Source organism: Delphinus delphis, chromosome 11 (assembly GCF_949987515.2).
Source record: "Delphinus delphis chromosome 11, mDelDel1.2, whole genome shotgun sequence".
NCBI classification, from domain to species: Eukaryota; Metazoa; Chordata; class Mammalia; order Artiodactyla; family Delphinidae; genus Delphinus; species Delphinus delphis.
The window spans coordinates 58,277,952-58,295,597 of NC_082693.1; the positions used below are offsets into that span (position 1 = coordinate 58,277,952).

The 17,646-nt window shown below is 35.8% G+C and overlaps 1 long non-coding RNA gene across 2 annotated transcripts in view; it reads left to right on the forward strand.

Annotated features, from left to right (window-relative positions):
• LOC132433246 (uncharacterized) overlaps positions 1 to 17,328 on the forward strand; it is a 39,767-nt gene extending 22,439 nt beyond the window's left edge. Inside the window, exons 1-3 of one of the 2 annotated variants that reach the window (XR_009521099.1) lie at positions 5,063 to 5,169; positions 16,400 to 16,463; positions 16,632 to 17,328. This is a non-coding gene — a long non-coding RNA (uncharacterized lncRNA). Of the gene's footprint in view, positions 1 to 5,062; positions 5,170 to 16,399; positions 16,464 to 16,631 lie in introns of those variants that run through there. The other variant, XR_009521098.1, reaches the window with a different exon arrangement.
• Positions 17,329 to 17,646: the final 318 nt, after the last annotated feature.

Sequence of the window (17,646 nt, forward strand, 5' to 3'; positions counted from 1 at the left end):
ATATTCATTATATGCTTCTTCCTTGATCTTTTAATAGAGAGGCATTACCTTTTCTCACCTATAGCCACTTCCTCTCCCTATGCTTCCTCTACCTGACTCACTTATTAAGAAACCAGACCCTCTCAATTATGCCTGTTCTCTTCTATATATTCAAAATTTCTCTGGTACTTCCCATTATGTATGTCTAAATTAAAAAAAAATCATAGTAAACTAAAAACAAAAAAACTTTATAAACACTGGGAAAAACCCATCTCTGAACCCACAAGTCTCTCCAGTCATCATTCTATTTCCCTCCCATATTTTACAGTAAGACATCTCAGAAGAATTACTTGAACAAATTGTCTCCATTTGTTATCTTTTCATTCCCTCTTCAATCTGTTCTGAGTTGACTTCTTCCCATATCACTACCAAAACAATTCTCACTAGGTCATCAATACTCTTAAATCAATGGTCATTTTCAGACCTCATCTTTATTTATCAGCAATATTTGACATATTGATAACTTTCGCACTGAGACACTCTCCCTCTCTCTCTCTGTCTCCCCTGTTTGCTCTCTTTTCTTTTTTTGTATTTCATAACATATAGTTTCCTAAATGTTCCTCTACCTCTCTGCCTGCTACTTGTTATTCTCCCATGCAGTCTAATTTTTCTGTCTAGCAATTGAATATTAGAGAATCTCAACACTTGGTTATATGCCCTTGTTTCAATTATGCATAAAGCAAAACCATCCCCAAACTTAATGCCTTAAAACGATAACAACTTATTATTTCTCATGACTGTGGGTTGGCGGGATAGTTCTCCTAGTCTCACCTAGGCTCACTTGTATGTCTTTATTCATCTGCTAAGTCTAGACATATAGAGTAAAAGATGACGTCACTCTCATGTCCAGAATGTTGGCAGGGAAGGCGGGTTTCTGGGACTTCTCTCTCCACATGGTCTTTCATCATTCAGTTGTTTTACCTGCACTTCTTTACACAGTTCCTGTGTCTCATGAATGTAAAAGTAGAAGCTATACTATATCTTCAGGCTTAGGCTCTGGAACTTGCACAAAGTCATCTTAGTCAAATTTTTTGGTCAAAACAAATCACAAGGCCAGTCAGACTCAAAGTGATGTGGAAATCCACTCCACCTCTTGATAGAAGGAGCGGTGACATCACAGTGTCAAAGACCATGAACAGTGCGAGTCATGATTAATTGGGGACCATTATTATCACTCTCTACCCCAGACCTCATCTTTTCATTCTATACTCTCTCCCACAGGGCTCTTTGCTTATTTTATTTGGCAAATATGTATTGATCATTTACTTTTGTGCCAGTTTCTATTCTAGACTTTGGGGACTAGATGTAAACAAGATTATAAAATTGCTTCTCACTTTGAGCTTATAATTTAGAGAGGGTGAAAGAATATAAACAGGTAAAAAACTTTGTAAAATAATTTTAAATAGTAATAAGGGCTATGAAGAAAATGAAACAAAGCTTAGTAAAATAAAATTACTACTGATGAAGGAAAAATTTCAGGGATACTCCTTGATGAAGGACCTAAGGTGGAACACTTAGACTTGACTCTTCGTATTTCCATGTGAGGAGAGTTGCAACAGTGCCACTCTGGCCTCTCTCTGGCTTTTTATTCACACCTCCCTTCTACTCATACCGCCCCACAGAACTAGGATTGACTTATCTTAGTATGGGAGAAGGAACTAGGTAGTGTAGTTCCACATACAAAAAGAAGGCATTCCTTGCTTCTCCATGCCTTGAAATTTTATAGGACGAGCCCATACTCAGAAATCTGTGATCATGCACTCTGTGTCTGAATGGGTAAATTCAATTCTGGGATGCAAGTTTGGTTTGCCAAGTCATTTTACAATTAGCTTTAATAGTAATAAAAGTCATTTTTTGATTTCCATCTGTCTGACTCTTCAGGCTATGAGTTGGTTCTGAATTTGAGAATTGAAGACATGAGTTTTATTTATTGATACGCATATTCCAATAGAGACATTTTAATTAATATTTTCAACTATGAAGAGTCTGCCAAGCAAAGGTGTGAAAATGACTTTTCAGTCTGGGTGTACAAAGAATTACATAGCCAAATTTACAACATCTATATGCAGCCCCTAAAAGTATGTTCCTCTTTTCATATTCCCTGTAACAGTGAACGGAAATACTATTCATACCATAGTATAGTCCAGAGCCTAGAATTTATTGCTATCTTTTTTCTTGTCCCATTTATTCTACTAAAGCCTACTTATCTACCAAAATATCTTAAACCTAATGATCTCTTTTATTTCTATCAATAGCCATTTTGCTATTAGCTCTTGACATTTTTTTTGAATATATGCATCTTTCCCACATCCAAATTATACCTTATGTCAGTTAATGTAATTTACACCAGTCCCTACTGTTTCTTATATATGTCCTTAAGAATGTTTCCACTGGTTTATAATAAACACTCAAACCCATAACAAATATTAACCTGTCCATCAAAATTCATGTTCCCCTTTCCATAGTTTGGACTTGTCAGGACAACTACTTAGCATGGGATTGCATTTCCCTGTATTCCTTCCTTTTTTTCTAGTTCTCACTGACGAAATATAGTGGAGGTAATCATTACCTTTTCTAGGTTAGGGTTTCAAGAAGTCAATGGAGTTTCTCGATTCTCTCTCCCTTCTGCATATACACAGACAGATCTAAGATCACACAGTTGGCAGAAACCCAAGACAAAAGCAGTTTGGGTCATGAATCGCCCCATGCAAGAAGTCATCTACCAATCACAAACAGCTATACTGGACTTTCAGGTAAATGAAGAATAAACTACATCATGCTAAACCACTGACATTTTGGGATTTGCATATTTGAATACCCAGTATTATTCTAGCTTATATAGCCTACATGACCTAAGGTGGTCTAGCTTATCTCTGCAGCCTCACTTTGTTCTACTTTCTCTTATTTCATTATGTTCTCTTCACTAAACTTCATTCAGTTCCTTGAATGCTTCACTCTACCACAGGACCTTGGTACATGGTATTCCTTCTGCCTGGAATGCTCTTTAATGCCTTTATGAGGCTTACTTCCAGAACTTTTGCATCTAAGTGCTCACATCTGATACATTCTTTGGAGGTTTGCCCTCAGTCTACTGCTACTTGTTGCTTTGCCTGAAATCACACACTTGTTTGACTTTTGTCACCTTTCCTGTCCTGCTTTTCCCACCCTTGAGAGTACTCCCTCGATAAACCACTTGCACAAAAATACTTATCTTACTATCTGTACTCTGATGAATCTGATTTACGGCAACGTCTCTTAGATCTCATTTTACATCCATTTACTCAGGGCAGCCTTTCCTGATGTTCCAGAACATGTCATGTTCCCTATAAGATGATGTTTTTAGAACACTGAGAATTTGACTATAGGAAGTATTTCATTTTTGCTTAGTGCCTGGCATGCAGTTGACTCTCAATAAATACTGAATAAATAAATGGAGCACAGAAAGAAAACAGAAAGGACTAAAAGAGAAAGGATATACCTCACATTGGTGATGACATAAAAGAGAACCCGACCTTATAAGAAAAATAAATTCACTGTAATGTTTGCAAGGATTTTTTTTTTTTTTTTTTTGCAGTACATGGGCCTCTCACTGTTGTGGCCTCTCCCATTGCAGAGCACAGGCTCCGGACGCACAGGCTCAGCGGCCATGGCTCATGGGCCCAGCCACTCCACGGCATGTGGGATCTTCCCGGACCGGGGCACGAGCCCGTGTCCCCTGCATTGGCAGGCGGACTCTCAAGCACTGCATCACCAGGGAAGCCCCTGCAAGGTTATTTTTTAACCTCTCATTCCAATTGGGAGATCAAATTGCATTCCAATCAACTCCATAAATTATAGGAAATTATTTTGAGGAGGTATTTTTGGGAGTGTTTATAATTTCAAGTGTTTTATTAACTACTACAAACTGGTTGATTTTTTTTTTTTTTCTATACCAGGTCAAATTAGGACTTCTTAAAAGCCATTAACAAATCATTTCTCTATATGAATATTTTTTTTTTCAATTAATAGTTATTTGTTGGGCTCACTAGGCATCTTGTTAGCCATTGGAAGTACAGGGGTAACATAGGTAATGTATATAGCCCTTAGTTTATGAGGCCTTAAATATAGCAGTCACTTGAAAATTTATATGAATGATTATAATTGTACTAAGTTCTTGAATATGTGGTGATTATGTAAATATTAGGACACCTCAAAAGTACATGTCCCTTCAATGTTTTCCTAGTCCTAATTTGAGTGATATGAAGGCTTTCTGATTTTCTGTATTGCTATTTTTGAGCTCCCAGCTCTCTGTAGGACAGCCTCTAAGAATTGCTTTTTATAACTGGAAATGTCTCTAGGTCAGTTTACACTCTCCCAATTCCCTGCAGTAGATACTGTGCAGGGAAGTAAGGATCAGAGGGGATTAGAAAGAGATTTGTTTGTGCCAAGGACTTTCTAGGGAACGGCTGAGGCTCCTAATGGAAGCCAAAGTAGAAATGTTTTTTTTTTATTTATTTACTCGCCTTCCTGGAGGCGTGTTTACGCCTCCCGGTCTCTGTATGTCTCTCTCTCTGTCTCTGTCTTTCTGTCTCTCCCTCTGTCTCTGTCTGTCTCTCTGTCTCTCATCCTTTTTCTTTTTTTTTTTTTTTTTTGCAGTACGCGGGCCTCTCACTGCTGTGGCCTCTCCCGCCGCGGAGCACAGGCCCCGGACGCGCAGGCCCAGCGGCCACGGCCCACGGGCCCAGACGCTCCGCGGCACGCGGGATCCTCCCGGACCTGGGCACAAACCCGCGTCCCCTGCATCAGCAGGCGGACTCTCAACCACTGCGCCACCAGGGAAGCCCCAGTAGAAATGTTTTGGAGGCATGCACTTACCTGTAGACCTGGGAGAGCCAGCTGAGAATGCAAAGGCAGTGGAAGGCCAGGAAGGGTTGATTGTGCTTCTTAAAACTGAGGCATGAGGATTGGGCTATCCAAGACCTTGTAAAATTTGCAGAGGGTAGGGCAACGTGACTGAGCGGCAGAAATGCTATGCTGGAGAGCAGAGTTTGCCTGAGGTGATATGAAGCAGCTGAGCAAGGAAATCTGCTGTGCCTGGAGACTGCAGTGTGGGCAATCCACCTGTGAATAATCAGTTCTTGGCTGATGACTGTATGTGCTGCTGGGTGTTTTTGAAATACTCATTCTTAGGAGGATAGGGTCTGGTAATAATTAGGCGTTCTACAGTCTGCTGCATCTCTCAAAAGTCATTTCTATTAAGTGGAATTACATTCTTATAAATCTGGCAATTCAGACCCATATGTTACTTACTTGTAATTATTCCAGATCTTTCCTTTTTTACTTAGGCAACTCATTAATTAAAGTTATCTATATTAATAATGATCACCATGCAAAGCTACAAACACTCTTGCAAGGAATTACAGTATCAACAGCTGCCAGTTCTCAGGTGAAATGATTCAGTAGTGGGGAATTACTATTCCTTGGGGATCTGCAACCAGTTCTTGGGTATAGAAGTTAAACTTTCCAAAGTCATCCAAGTAGAATTTGCAGACCTTTCCCTTTGCGTTCTTTATGAGTGACTAAAAGTATTCAAACAGGAAAATGTGTTTTTATGTGTCCAGAGATATAGGCTATAAAAGAAATCTTGTTTATTTTCGAACTGCATACAACTCACGTCACAGTCCTATACAGGTAAGAGCAAACAACAAAAAAATCATTTCATTTTAATTAAAAAAAATAATCAGTACTGGCACTATTTCTACATAGAAAAAGAAAAAATTCCTGAACTACTCTGAAGTATTCAAGTGATTTGAATGGATGTAGAAGAGTTTGGGGTGATGCAAACATATAGGTCACTCCTCTTTGTAACTGTATGAGTTTCAACTTAATGTACTGAAAGTAGTAAAATAATGTATTGGAGAATACATAGGAACAACAGATCTTTGTTTAAACTGTCTCATGTAGAAATGTAGTTTCCATATAGTACAATGCTATCTTGATTAATCCTAAGGAGATGAATCAAATAAAGTAAAATAAGGTCAGATTTTGCCTAGGATTGATTGAGGATATTGAATAGTTTTTTTGCGTTCTCTAGGTGGAGTAGCTTGTAGAAGCAACTGAAAGGAATATAGTACAGTATAGTATAGTATAGTATAGTATAGTACAGTAATTACTGTAGTATAGTATGGTGCAGTTTGAGTATCTGGAAAGCGACCAGAGTACAGGCTGGAAGATGGAGGGAGCAGAGGGAGAGGGAATCCTGAAAGAGGGCAAAAATGGAGGGGAATCCCTGTGCTGGGATGCAGCTCTGTCTCTCTTATGGTCTGTCCCCTTTTCTGATGACCCTTCTGACAGCAGTATCTTACTCTTCTATTTGGTGACTGGCAAGACTTCAAACTGGAAACTTGAACTTACATTATATCATTTTAATGGAATTCTTAAACAAGTAAACTCACGGATTACAGATAAATAGGATTTCTTCACAAAAGGGGTACAAATCTAAGGGATTGGGTCATATATTTTTACAGACACTCTATTTCCTCCTCTTCAGTTAAGAGTAAGGTCAAGTATTTGCATTGAACTTTTTATTTAAAAAAATTTTTGACATCTTTATTGGAGTATAATTGTTTTACAATGGTGTGTTAGTTTCTGCTTTATAACAAAGTGAATCAGCTATTCATATACATATATCCCCATATCTCTTCCCTCTTGTGTCTCCCTCCTACCCTCCCTATCCCACCCCTCTAGGTGGTCGCATTGAACTTTTTAAGTTATGCAGCACTTTTCTATAAATTGTCTCATTTGAGTTTCAAAACAATTCACCAAAATAACTTCTTTGACCCAATTTTATAGGTCAAACATTAAGACTTAAACATTAAAAGACTTTTCCAAATCACAGAAGCAAAATTTGATCAAGGCAAGAACTGTGTGTGTGTGTGTGTGTGTGTGTGCATGTATGTGAAAGTGTTTTTTAACCAAGAAATAAATCAATGTTTACACATTTTACTTTAATATGAGAGATAAATAAGAATTTTCATTTTCCCTTCCACTTTTTGATAAGAAAGGAAGAGGGTAGTAATTTCAAATTAATGACATTCAAAGGCAATACAAAGTCTATGGTTATAGACTGTATACAAGATAAGTACCTTGGGGAAGTTTTAGGTTCACTATACTATTATTATATCTTTTGCCCTAAATCAAAATATATCTTTTCCTTAGACTATTATGGTTTAAAATATTTCCTTCCAAGTCTTGAACGTATACATTAATGCACATGCATACTCATATGAATGTATACTCTCTGGGATAAAATTTAGGAATATCAACCACAGCAATAGCAGTAATAACAAATGCTACCATTTATTACACTTTTACAATGTGCTAAACTTTGTGTGCTTAAAGAATCTCATTTAATCTTTATATAACCTACAGGGATAGCTATTATCCTCATATGACAGATGGCTAATTTAAGGCTCAGAGAGGTTGAGAAACTTGAAGTAGTTGGGATTTATAAGTCTAGTGTAACAAAGAAGCCAATAGGATTTTAAAACAAAGAATGTAAAATTGTTTATTGATCTACATACCACCTAAAGCACTGACTAGACAATGTGTGGTATATGGTAAACACTGTTGCTTGAAAAGTAATGCTTGTCATATATAGCAACACTCTTTGTATTTTTATTTCTTTCTTTTACAAACAAGTGCCAGGGTGACAGATGACAGTGTGGGTAAGGGGAGAATGTAATACAGTGTGTTTTGTGTTTTCAGGCCACCAACAAGTCCTCCAAAGGTCAGATATTGAACGTGACTACAATAATTCTAAACCAGCCTTGGGAGCCATCAAATCACATAAAACTCAACCATATGATGGCAAGTCTTTAGCTGTAAAGGAGATATTTTATTCCCTTCTTTCTAAATTCCTATATATATTATACTGTCAAAGAGCAGAAAAATTGAGGATTAATAGAAAATAGCCACACCTACATCTGTGTCACTGGAATTAAGAGAGGCTGACTTTTTTTCCCCTGAATTATCAAATTCTTGCTGTTTCCTGTCAGTCCTTTTGGACTCCTTTCACATTCTCATTCTTTACCTTATGATGCCACTTTGGGATCTTCCTGAGTAACTATTAATGCTGTTCAGGATTGGGTAGCAGTTCTGTTATCTTTACTTTTATTTCTGTCTCTTCTGGGACACATTTGATATCCTCGTAGGCTTTAGAACTAAGAAATCACAATTCACTTTTTTGAAGTAAATTCTTCAAATTACTAAGATAAATTCTCTAAGGTACTCACCGTCATATGACAGTGCAATATTATTGGTTTCTAGTGGTGATATCAGCACTGATTTGTCCAGTGTTTCCCCTTCCTCAGTATAATTGTTTTTCGCTTTAATTCACTCACAATTTCCTATATACTTTGAACTTATACTTTCTCAAGTATAATATTTTTACTTTCTATATCTTGATGGTTTACTGTATTCCATATTGTATTTCAGCTCTTCCTTATAATTTTAATAGGAACGTTTAGTATTCTTTGCTTTTTAGAATGATTCCTACACACTATCTTCATCATCAAAATAGATTATGAAGTGATCTGTGGAAAGCTTTTATTTGTAAGGGATGATTTCCCAGCTCCAATCCTACTCCTGAGGGATCTTGAAGAGTAATCCCTTTATCCCTAAGCATTACTCTTGGGGATGAGCAAGGCCTATAGAAATTGCTGCCTGACTGAAAGATTAGGCTGAGAGAGGAGGGGAATAATTTGAGCTAAAAGAAGGCAAAGGAACAGAACAGGAGTATGAAAAAACATAAAGAATTCCTAAAGTCCAGGGGAAATAAAGAAAATAAAAGTAAAAATTGTCTTCATGGAACAACTGGAACACCACATGGAGAAGGGTGTTGTGGATGTTTATCCCAAATTACTTCAAATTTTGTACTATCCCCATGCCAGTGCTTTGCATTCCTCTATCAGTATACCTCTGTCTTCTGGACTTTGGGATAAGTACTTAATACAGATCTTCATTTGTCATTACCATTTTCCCCACCCTAACTCTACCCTCATCTCTCTTTGTGTTTGACTGCACTTGACAGAAAACACCCCAAGCTTCTTAAAACCTTGATTTCTCACTAAGTTCCAGCAGCTGCTCCTTGGATCCATCAACATGTCAAAATGTCAGGTGCTGAGACTCGTATGCGGGTATTGCTTCTGGCAGTTTTGATCATTGTAGCAAGACATGAACATTTCCTATCCAGTATACTTTCCGAGTGGTATGACTTTGCAGCAGTAATTGTATAACATCACCATGTTATATCTTATTGTGGAATACAGAATTGTACTAAAACATACAGTGATCATACTTTTGCAGTTTGCAGTTAATATAATAGGAAAAATGAATACATGGTAGATATGTGATCCAATCACTATCACAAAGACTGCAAGTGGTCATCACTTTAAATTATTTGGGAAACTTATCTGTTACTATTGAGTAGAAATAAAAGCATATGTATGAACAACTTACGGGAATGGATTTGGGGTATGTTTCCCCAATTCGGAAATTAGTTTCTTCTTCCAATATATGCCTGAACTACATTTGAAAGTGAAATAGCTAATACTGGCATGTAATAATGTGGATTACTGTGCAAAGACCTATAGAATCTTATATCATCTCAATTTTTGGTTCTTTTGGTGCTGTCTCCCTTGGGCCCTACGACCTACATAGGCAACTAGGAGCTTCATGACAGGAAACAAGTCCAGGTATCATCTTATTACCAAAGGGTCTTGAAAAATTGATCTAGGCATTTCCTTCTACACTGGCCTGCTGTCTTATTCCTGTCCTTCCTACAGAGAGGATTTAAAGTAGAAGGTCCTGGCACCCCCTATCTTCAAATGTAGGTACCTGAAGCATTAGTACCTGGCACCACAACACCATTAGGTGGGGCCTTAAGGGGCTTTCCTCATATGAACACTTTTTATATTGCTTTCATTGTAAGATGCTGACCCTTAGACTCTTTTCTTTAGTTACTTAGAGAAGTAAAGCTCCAGCGTGTTCTTGCTTGTTGAAGATTACACTTCGCATTTCCCTTCAAGTGCTCTAAGTTTCCACTTTTCTAGGTCTTATAACATCAGAGATAAAATAATCTGTCAAGTGTCAGTGTTATTAGACATGAATAAAATCAATTACAGACCATGTCTGGCCAGTACCTTCCTTCTCTAAGGAAGCAGGAACTAACCAATTCATATTGGTGATTGGCCCATAATCAAAGATTTCATTTCTGAGAAGCAAAATGGTATAGGAGAGAATCAATCATCAGTTATATCTGGGATCAGGACCTCTGCTTTTGGTCTGGATAATCCAGATTTGTATCACTAGACAAACAACTTTAGCATCAATAACCTCACCTATCACGTGAGTTTGTAAGATTTTACCAGTGTTGTGCAATATAAATTAAGAAAGGGGAACCATTTAGTTTAGTACCTATTTAGAAAATGTCTGGTTGTAACTATCATTTGTAATCCACTTATTCATCAATATGAGATATTTATTTATAAATTTATGGACCCATTTTGGTATAGACCAAATGTTTATAGAAGGTCTGAAAATTTTTAAGAATATTACTTTAATCAAGAATGAGGACTTAGAAAATATTTGCAAATGATGCAACCAACAAGGGATTAACTTCCAAAATATATAAACAGCTTATACAGCTCCATATCAAAAAAATTAACAGCCCAATCAAAAAATGGGCAAAAGATCTAAATAGATATTTCTTCAAAAACATACAGATGGTCTACAGGAACATGAAAAGATGTCAACATAGCTAATTATTAGAGAAATGCAAATCAAAACTACAATGAGGTATTACTTCACACTGGTCAGAATGGCCATCATCATAAAGTCTACAGATCATAAATGCTGGAGAGGGTGTGGAGAAAAGGGAACCATCCTACACTGTTGGTGGGAATGTAAATTGGTGCAGCCACTATGGAAAACAGTATGGAGGTTTCTTAAAAAACTAAAAATAGAGTTACCATAAGACCTAGGAATCCCACTCCTGGGCCAAGAAGTGGGATTTGCTGTACACCTGAAACATTGTAAATCAACTATACTTCAATAAAAAAAAAAGATGAGGACTTCTTTCATCCCCCTGAAAAAAAGTCTTTAAAGGATCAATTCATTTCATAAAAGTCAACATCAACCTATTTATTTTTAGTCTGTGTGTGTGTGTTGAAAAGAAGGAGTTGGTCATAATTCTAAAAATTTAATTAACTATCTTCTGGGAATTATGATAGAAATGTACTGCCCAGAGAGAGAGAGAGAAGAGATTGAATTCAATGGTTTTGGAAACACTACCAAATATTTGTTTTTCATATCAAAAGACAGGTCATAAAAAACTGTAATTTTTAACAATTTTTCTTAGGAAGTTTCCAAAGGAACTATAATGAATAGAACTGTTAGTAATAAAGTTTAAACTTTTTAATAATAATCCTGGCATATGCACATAAAGAAAAAGTTTGGATTAATTTTTATTACTCTTACAACTTAAATTTTCTTCATTGCATTTTACTGGAAAATAGTTCATGTTTATTGCATTTTTATATAAATATGAAAATTACATAATGTGAACCAACAGTGAAAAATAATATTACGCTATCAAAACTGCAGTGTAGACATATACTCTATGCCCATGAGAGGTACACCAGGAGCCCAGAGTATTTATTTTTAAAATGTCAGTGTACACCTTTACTAAAATGGAGTGCCATGTTTTGAAATATAGCCTTTTTATTTCATTGTGGTAGACATGCTCTACACACATTTTATGCAGTGTTTGCCCACCTGTATTGTGCAGTTGCTACTGCTTTATAGATGGAATCAGTGGTGCAGATGAGGACAGACTTCAATTTTTCAGACTTTGAGTCTGAACTATATTTTGAAATAGTCTTCTCCCTAAATATCATATGCATGTTGAAAGTGCATAGCATTGGGAATGAGACAGTCGTAAGAACATCACACACACCATACATAACAGGAGTAGATATTTGCTTCTTAAAACAAAGAAAAGTAGGTCCATTTCCAGTTTTCCAGTTTCTAAAAATACGTGTTTGTCTCCCCTATCTTGTGTCTTCTGGGAGCATGGTTTATGTACTGTTCATAGTAAAATACTGTTTGATAGGTTTTCACAAAATGAAGCTTGTTTTTGGAAATGCTTACCACGAAATTTTGTAGAAAAAATTAGTATTGTGTCTACTTTGAATATTTATATATGTAGTAACATACTATGGCTCATAGGAGATAAAAGAGCACTGTGTGTTGGAGACCTCTGTTTTAGTGAGTTGGACTGTTTGGTGGTTAATGTGCTTCAGTGGTGTGTGTTCATGGAGGCTTTTTGAGCTATATCCTGGACAGTGGAAAGAGCATGGCCTTCCTTGACTTACCCATGCTCTCTCCATCCACCCAACCTGGGGGAATAAAGAAAGTCATCTTACCTTCTCAGCTGAATGAACTGTGTTAGCTTCAGTGTTTTGCAAATTTTAATGTGTATTTAAATCACTTTGGGATCTTGTTAAATGGCAAATTCTGATTCAATAGGTCTGGGTGGAATGTAGCTTGCATTTCTAACAAGCTCTCAAGGAGCAAGGAGCTAAAAAACAAAAATGTTTTATTCGAACTGCAGCTATGACCCTCAACCCACCTGCAATGGTTTTGGAAACTGTGGTAGATGCTGTCTGTTGAATAAAAAGGGAAAAAGGTATTCTTGAATAGTGGAATATGTATGGATACAGAAAATTAAGAGGTTAAGGAGAGCCAAGAAGAATTAAATTAAAAGTGATGGAGCAGAAATTGGAATGGGTGAACACCTTGGAAGAAACTGCTATTCATGCTTATGTAGAAAATCTACAGCTCATCTGCTGAAGTTGCAGCCAGTCATCTGGCCTGGAGAAGACTGGATAGCGAATGTAGAGTAGCAATAAAATCTCAGCAAACTGTAAAGCATAGTGTTGGCAAAGAGCATCCTTCTGAATTAATTTAACTGCCTAGGAGAAATTGGCTCTGACGGTTTAGTACTGAGAATGTGTGGCTGAGAGCCAGAGCTCAAAATTTAAAATAACTTTTTAAAACTTTGTCACATAGGTGTGGCTTAATACCAAAGCTGGCTCTTTGTCAATAAATGTACTTTTTCATAGCCATTGAGTTTCTAAGGGCTCAGAACAACATTTCCCCAAAGTTGTATGGGAAATACTCACTGTGTTTGAAATCAACTAAATCTGAAATGATTGAATATGAACTAAACAGACCTAGGATGAATTTTAAATAATTCAACTATCAATAAAGACCTTTTTGTAATTAAAAGGATAGCGTAAAGTTGCAAGTATTCAATTTTCTGGACAAGAGAACTATACTTTTGTAAATTAACAGAGCACTTATTTTCTCTTTCCTTTAAATGTTCAGCTTTACTCTTGACATTTTAAACGTGACTTTGGTGCTTATGATTGATAATAGTAACTTTTACAGAACTCTTACAGTTAGCTATCTTTCATCACTTTATTCATTTGTCTATTTTTTGTCTATTATGGCTTTTTTCTTTGACCTCATTTAGCATTTGGGTGGACTTCATTGATTTCACCCTGTGGTCAATTTGCATTCAAAGTTTGCATTCGATTCAGAAGAAGCACTTGTAATACTGGATATTAACAAGGAGTTTCAGAGACCGGTGTCTGAGTTACCTGCTGAAGCTACCTGAAGCAAATCATAGTGGATGAAGAGGAAATTATTCACATACACTAATTAAAGATTATTTAAATAATAATTTTCAAGATAATACTGCTAAAAATGAAATTATTTTGTAACATATTTCTAGTCACAGCTCTGTAAGGAGACCTTTGTGTTTATTATGAATGATGGGGGAGATGACGTAAAGGAGAAGGGGGTATCAGTCTCTCTCCATGTGTAGTCCATACTTACATTTCCATTTTACATTCAGCTATATTTAAAATTCAACCACAGCTTGTAGAATTTGGCCATTCTTTCCATTTTTCACATTGTCAAATTAATTGTATTAAATTCATTTTATTTTTAAGATGTTCATCAAGTGTAATAACTAATATGTATAATCAATATACATCATGTCAATAGAATGAATTTAATTTTACCAAAACAACATCATTTACATCATGGAACTTTTCTGTCGAAAAATACTGCTAGCCTAAATGTATTTTAATATCAGACTTCCACCTTATACTTCAGTATTGTTGTGTTAAAAGATGAGATGGTGTCTTTGAGGGAAATGTATCTGGAATTGATCTGATTCATTCTCTCTCTCTCTCTTTCTCTCTCTGCCTCTTGCTCTCTCACCCACTGTGAGGGAATTTAGTGACAAGCCTTTTAGAGAGACGATGAGTGTAATGTAATGTTTCTGAACATGAAGTTTTGCATGTGTGGAGGAACCTAATTAACCAACTTAAACTACTTCTATTCAAACACTCTAGAAAGATAACACCAGTCACAAATGTTAAATATCGTTTTGCCTTACTTTGCTTACTCATGCATTTATTCAACACTTGCTATGGCAGTTTATCTAAAATTAGGTCCAAAGTAATTTAGGCAGCCATACCCTATGTGAAAGATTCTGTAGAAAGCTTTAAATCATAGTGACAGCCATTAGAACTCGCTTAAAGGAAATGCATTTCTGAATAATTCCAGAGGAAACAATAGGGGAAAAAAGCTATAAGTATACCCGTAGGTCTCATAAGAAATTACTCAGCATTTAGATATATGCTCCTTTGAAACAACAGAATTAGACATACTATTTTCTGTATTTTTATGACACCTATTTAAAAGAAAATAATAACATGTATGTATTGGGCATTTTTTCTGTGTCAGATATATTTCTTTTTTTTTTTTTTTTAACATCTTTATTGGAGTATAATTGCTTTACAATGGTATGTTAGATATATTTCTTGGTGTTTGAATGTTATTGTGTTATTGAACTCTCAAAATTTTTGAGTTAAACTATATTGCTACCTTCATTTTACTGATTAGAAAATAGTAACCCAGAGAGATCAAATCATTTGCCTAAAGTCACAAAAGTAGTTAGTGGCAGACATGCACATTAAATGCCATCAGTGTGATTTCAGACCCAGGTTCCTAACTTGCATGCTGTTTCTTTTCATTTCAGTCCTGTCACTGATTTCTGTGTAAGTATCCTGAAGTCCTTCACATTAGTTTTTCTAACTGTCGCTGAGGCACCATTCTAAAATGTTGATGGAGACTTTTAGAGTTAACTCTTCTGTAATTTTCTAAGTTTAGAAAACTCACTAGACAAAGGATTTAATTATCTGTGTATTGCTTGAATATTATAAATATGTCCAGAACTATACAATAATGGATGTCTGTAATATATCAATTTAACAGTTGAGTGCTGCTATTTTAGGTCCAAGGATGTTGATAAACTGATGTAACTTAGAAATGTGGTGACTAAATTTATAGTATTATGAGAACAATCTCAGTGTTTTATTTTGAAAACTGTATTCAGAAGCTCATTTGATTTTAGAAGATATTTTCTTTTGGGTTGTGTCAAATTGCAAAACTAAAGGAGTTTAGAATATTAGTAGTGACATTTTTTAAAATGATTATTATAAAACTTGTCCCAAATTAGATTCTCTAAACCTCTGACACAGAAGTTGATAGAAGAGAAGCTAATTATAATCTTATAGAAAAAATAGTTTTAAACAGTTTTTAGAGGATTAAGTGTATACATAATTTTGAAAACTTTTATGTAAAATAATCTAGATTGACATTTGTAAAATAAATCACCTGAGATATCTGAAAAAAATTGTTGGATTCTGGAAAAAGGTTGTGAAGTGTTTTCAGCCTTAACGTTTTCCAAAAGCAAAATCAAATTAATCTCAAAAAAATATTTGCAATTTGCAGATTCATTTATTTTTATTTATAAACATGGAACATAACTTCCCTTTTTGAAGAAAAATCTGGACAATGACTCATTTAACTAATCACTGAGTGAGTAGCTAACTCGAGCAACTGAAGGAGAATGAGCTTATATTTACCCCTGGGTAATAGGAAATACTCTCTACTAACTTTCTTTCTTTCTCTCTCTTTCCTTTTTCCTTCCTTCCTTCCTTCCTTCCTGCCTTCTTTCTTGCCTTCCTGCCTTCTTTCCCTCCCTTCCTCCCTCCTTCCCTCCCTTCCTCCCTCCTTCCCTCCCTTCCTCCCTCCTTCCCTCCCTTCCTCCCTCCTTCTCTCCCTCCCTCCCTTCCTCCCTCCTTCCCTCCCTTCCTCCCTCCTTCTCTCCCTCCCTCCCTCCTTCTCTCCCTCCCTCCCTCCCTCCCTTCCTTCTCTCTCTCTCTTTCTTTGTCTTTTTTAGGGCAACAAAAGATTCCTATAGCTGGTTAGGAAAATTCCAGCTTCCTTAGATCGACTTCCTGCATGTAAGCTCTGTTCAGGTGGCACAAAAATTATTCCTTTTTCCAAAAATACACATGTTGATGTCTTGTTGCTTTTGATTATGGTGTGCCTCAGTTCTTTTCTAAGGTTCAACTAAAATTCTACACTATTCTAAATTTCTACATAAAAGCTTTTTTTTTTTTTAATTGCAGTACGCGGGCCTCTCACTGTTGTGGCCTCTCCTGTTGTGCAGCACAGGCTCCGGACGCGCAGGCTCAGCGGCCATGGCTCATGGGTCCAGCCGCTCCGTGGCATGTGGGATCTTCCCAGACCAGGGCACGAACCCATGTCCCCTGCATTGGCAGGCGGACTCTCAACCACTGTGCCACCAGGGAAGCCCAAAGCTTTTTTGATGAATTATTTTAGTGGAAATAATTGTTCTATCTCAGAATCCTTAAATTCTGTTCAATATTTTATTATAACACTAATTTCATTTGTCTTGCAGAATCCTTACTTTATATGTAGGTACCACATAGTTCTTAAATGTTTACAGCATGGGCCAAATTCAATGATAAATTTCCTTCTATGCTTTCTAAATTTTACTGTAAAATGTTTGAAAAATTACCTATATCTACACTCCCCCGAGTTATCTTTGCCAATTTTTCTGCTTTTGTTATCATTTTGTACACATATACATATATGTGTACACAATAAAATGAAGTTCATATGGACTATACTATTTTTGTGTTTTTATCACTTAATTATATTAGCATATAAGGTAATTCTTTTATCTTTACATGGAATGTAATTTTAATACTGTACGAATGTCCATCTTTAGTATGTATTTTATTTCATCAGTCTCTAAACATTTAACAGATTGTTTTATAATTTTAAAATAAAATCAAAGAAACTAACACAATATTGTAAAGAAATCATACTCCAATAAATATGTTATAAAAAATAAATAAAATAAAATCAACAATATGACTTTATGTATGTCTTTTTGTAAGTTTTTGTATTTTTCTAAGGATTAGTCTGCAGTATGGAAGTTTAATTTTTAAAATTTATTGTCATTTTGCTGTCTAAAAGCTTTACTTTACTTTGTATTCAAATCATCATAGACTTTCCAAACCTCATCGAAAGTGACCAAAAAGTCTAACATTATTTTAAATAATTTATATTTGTTATTTTGTGAATTTCCTTTTCATATAATTTACCTATTTTTCA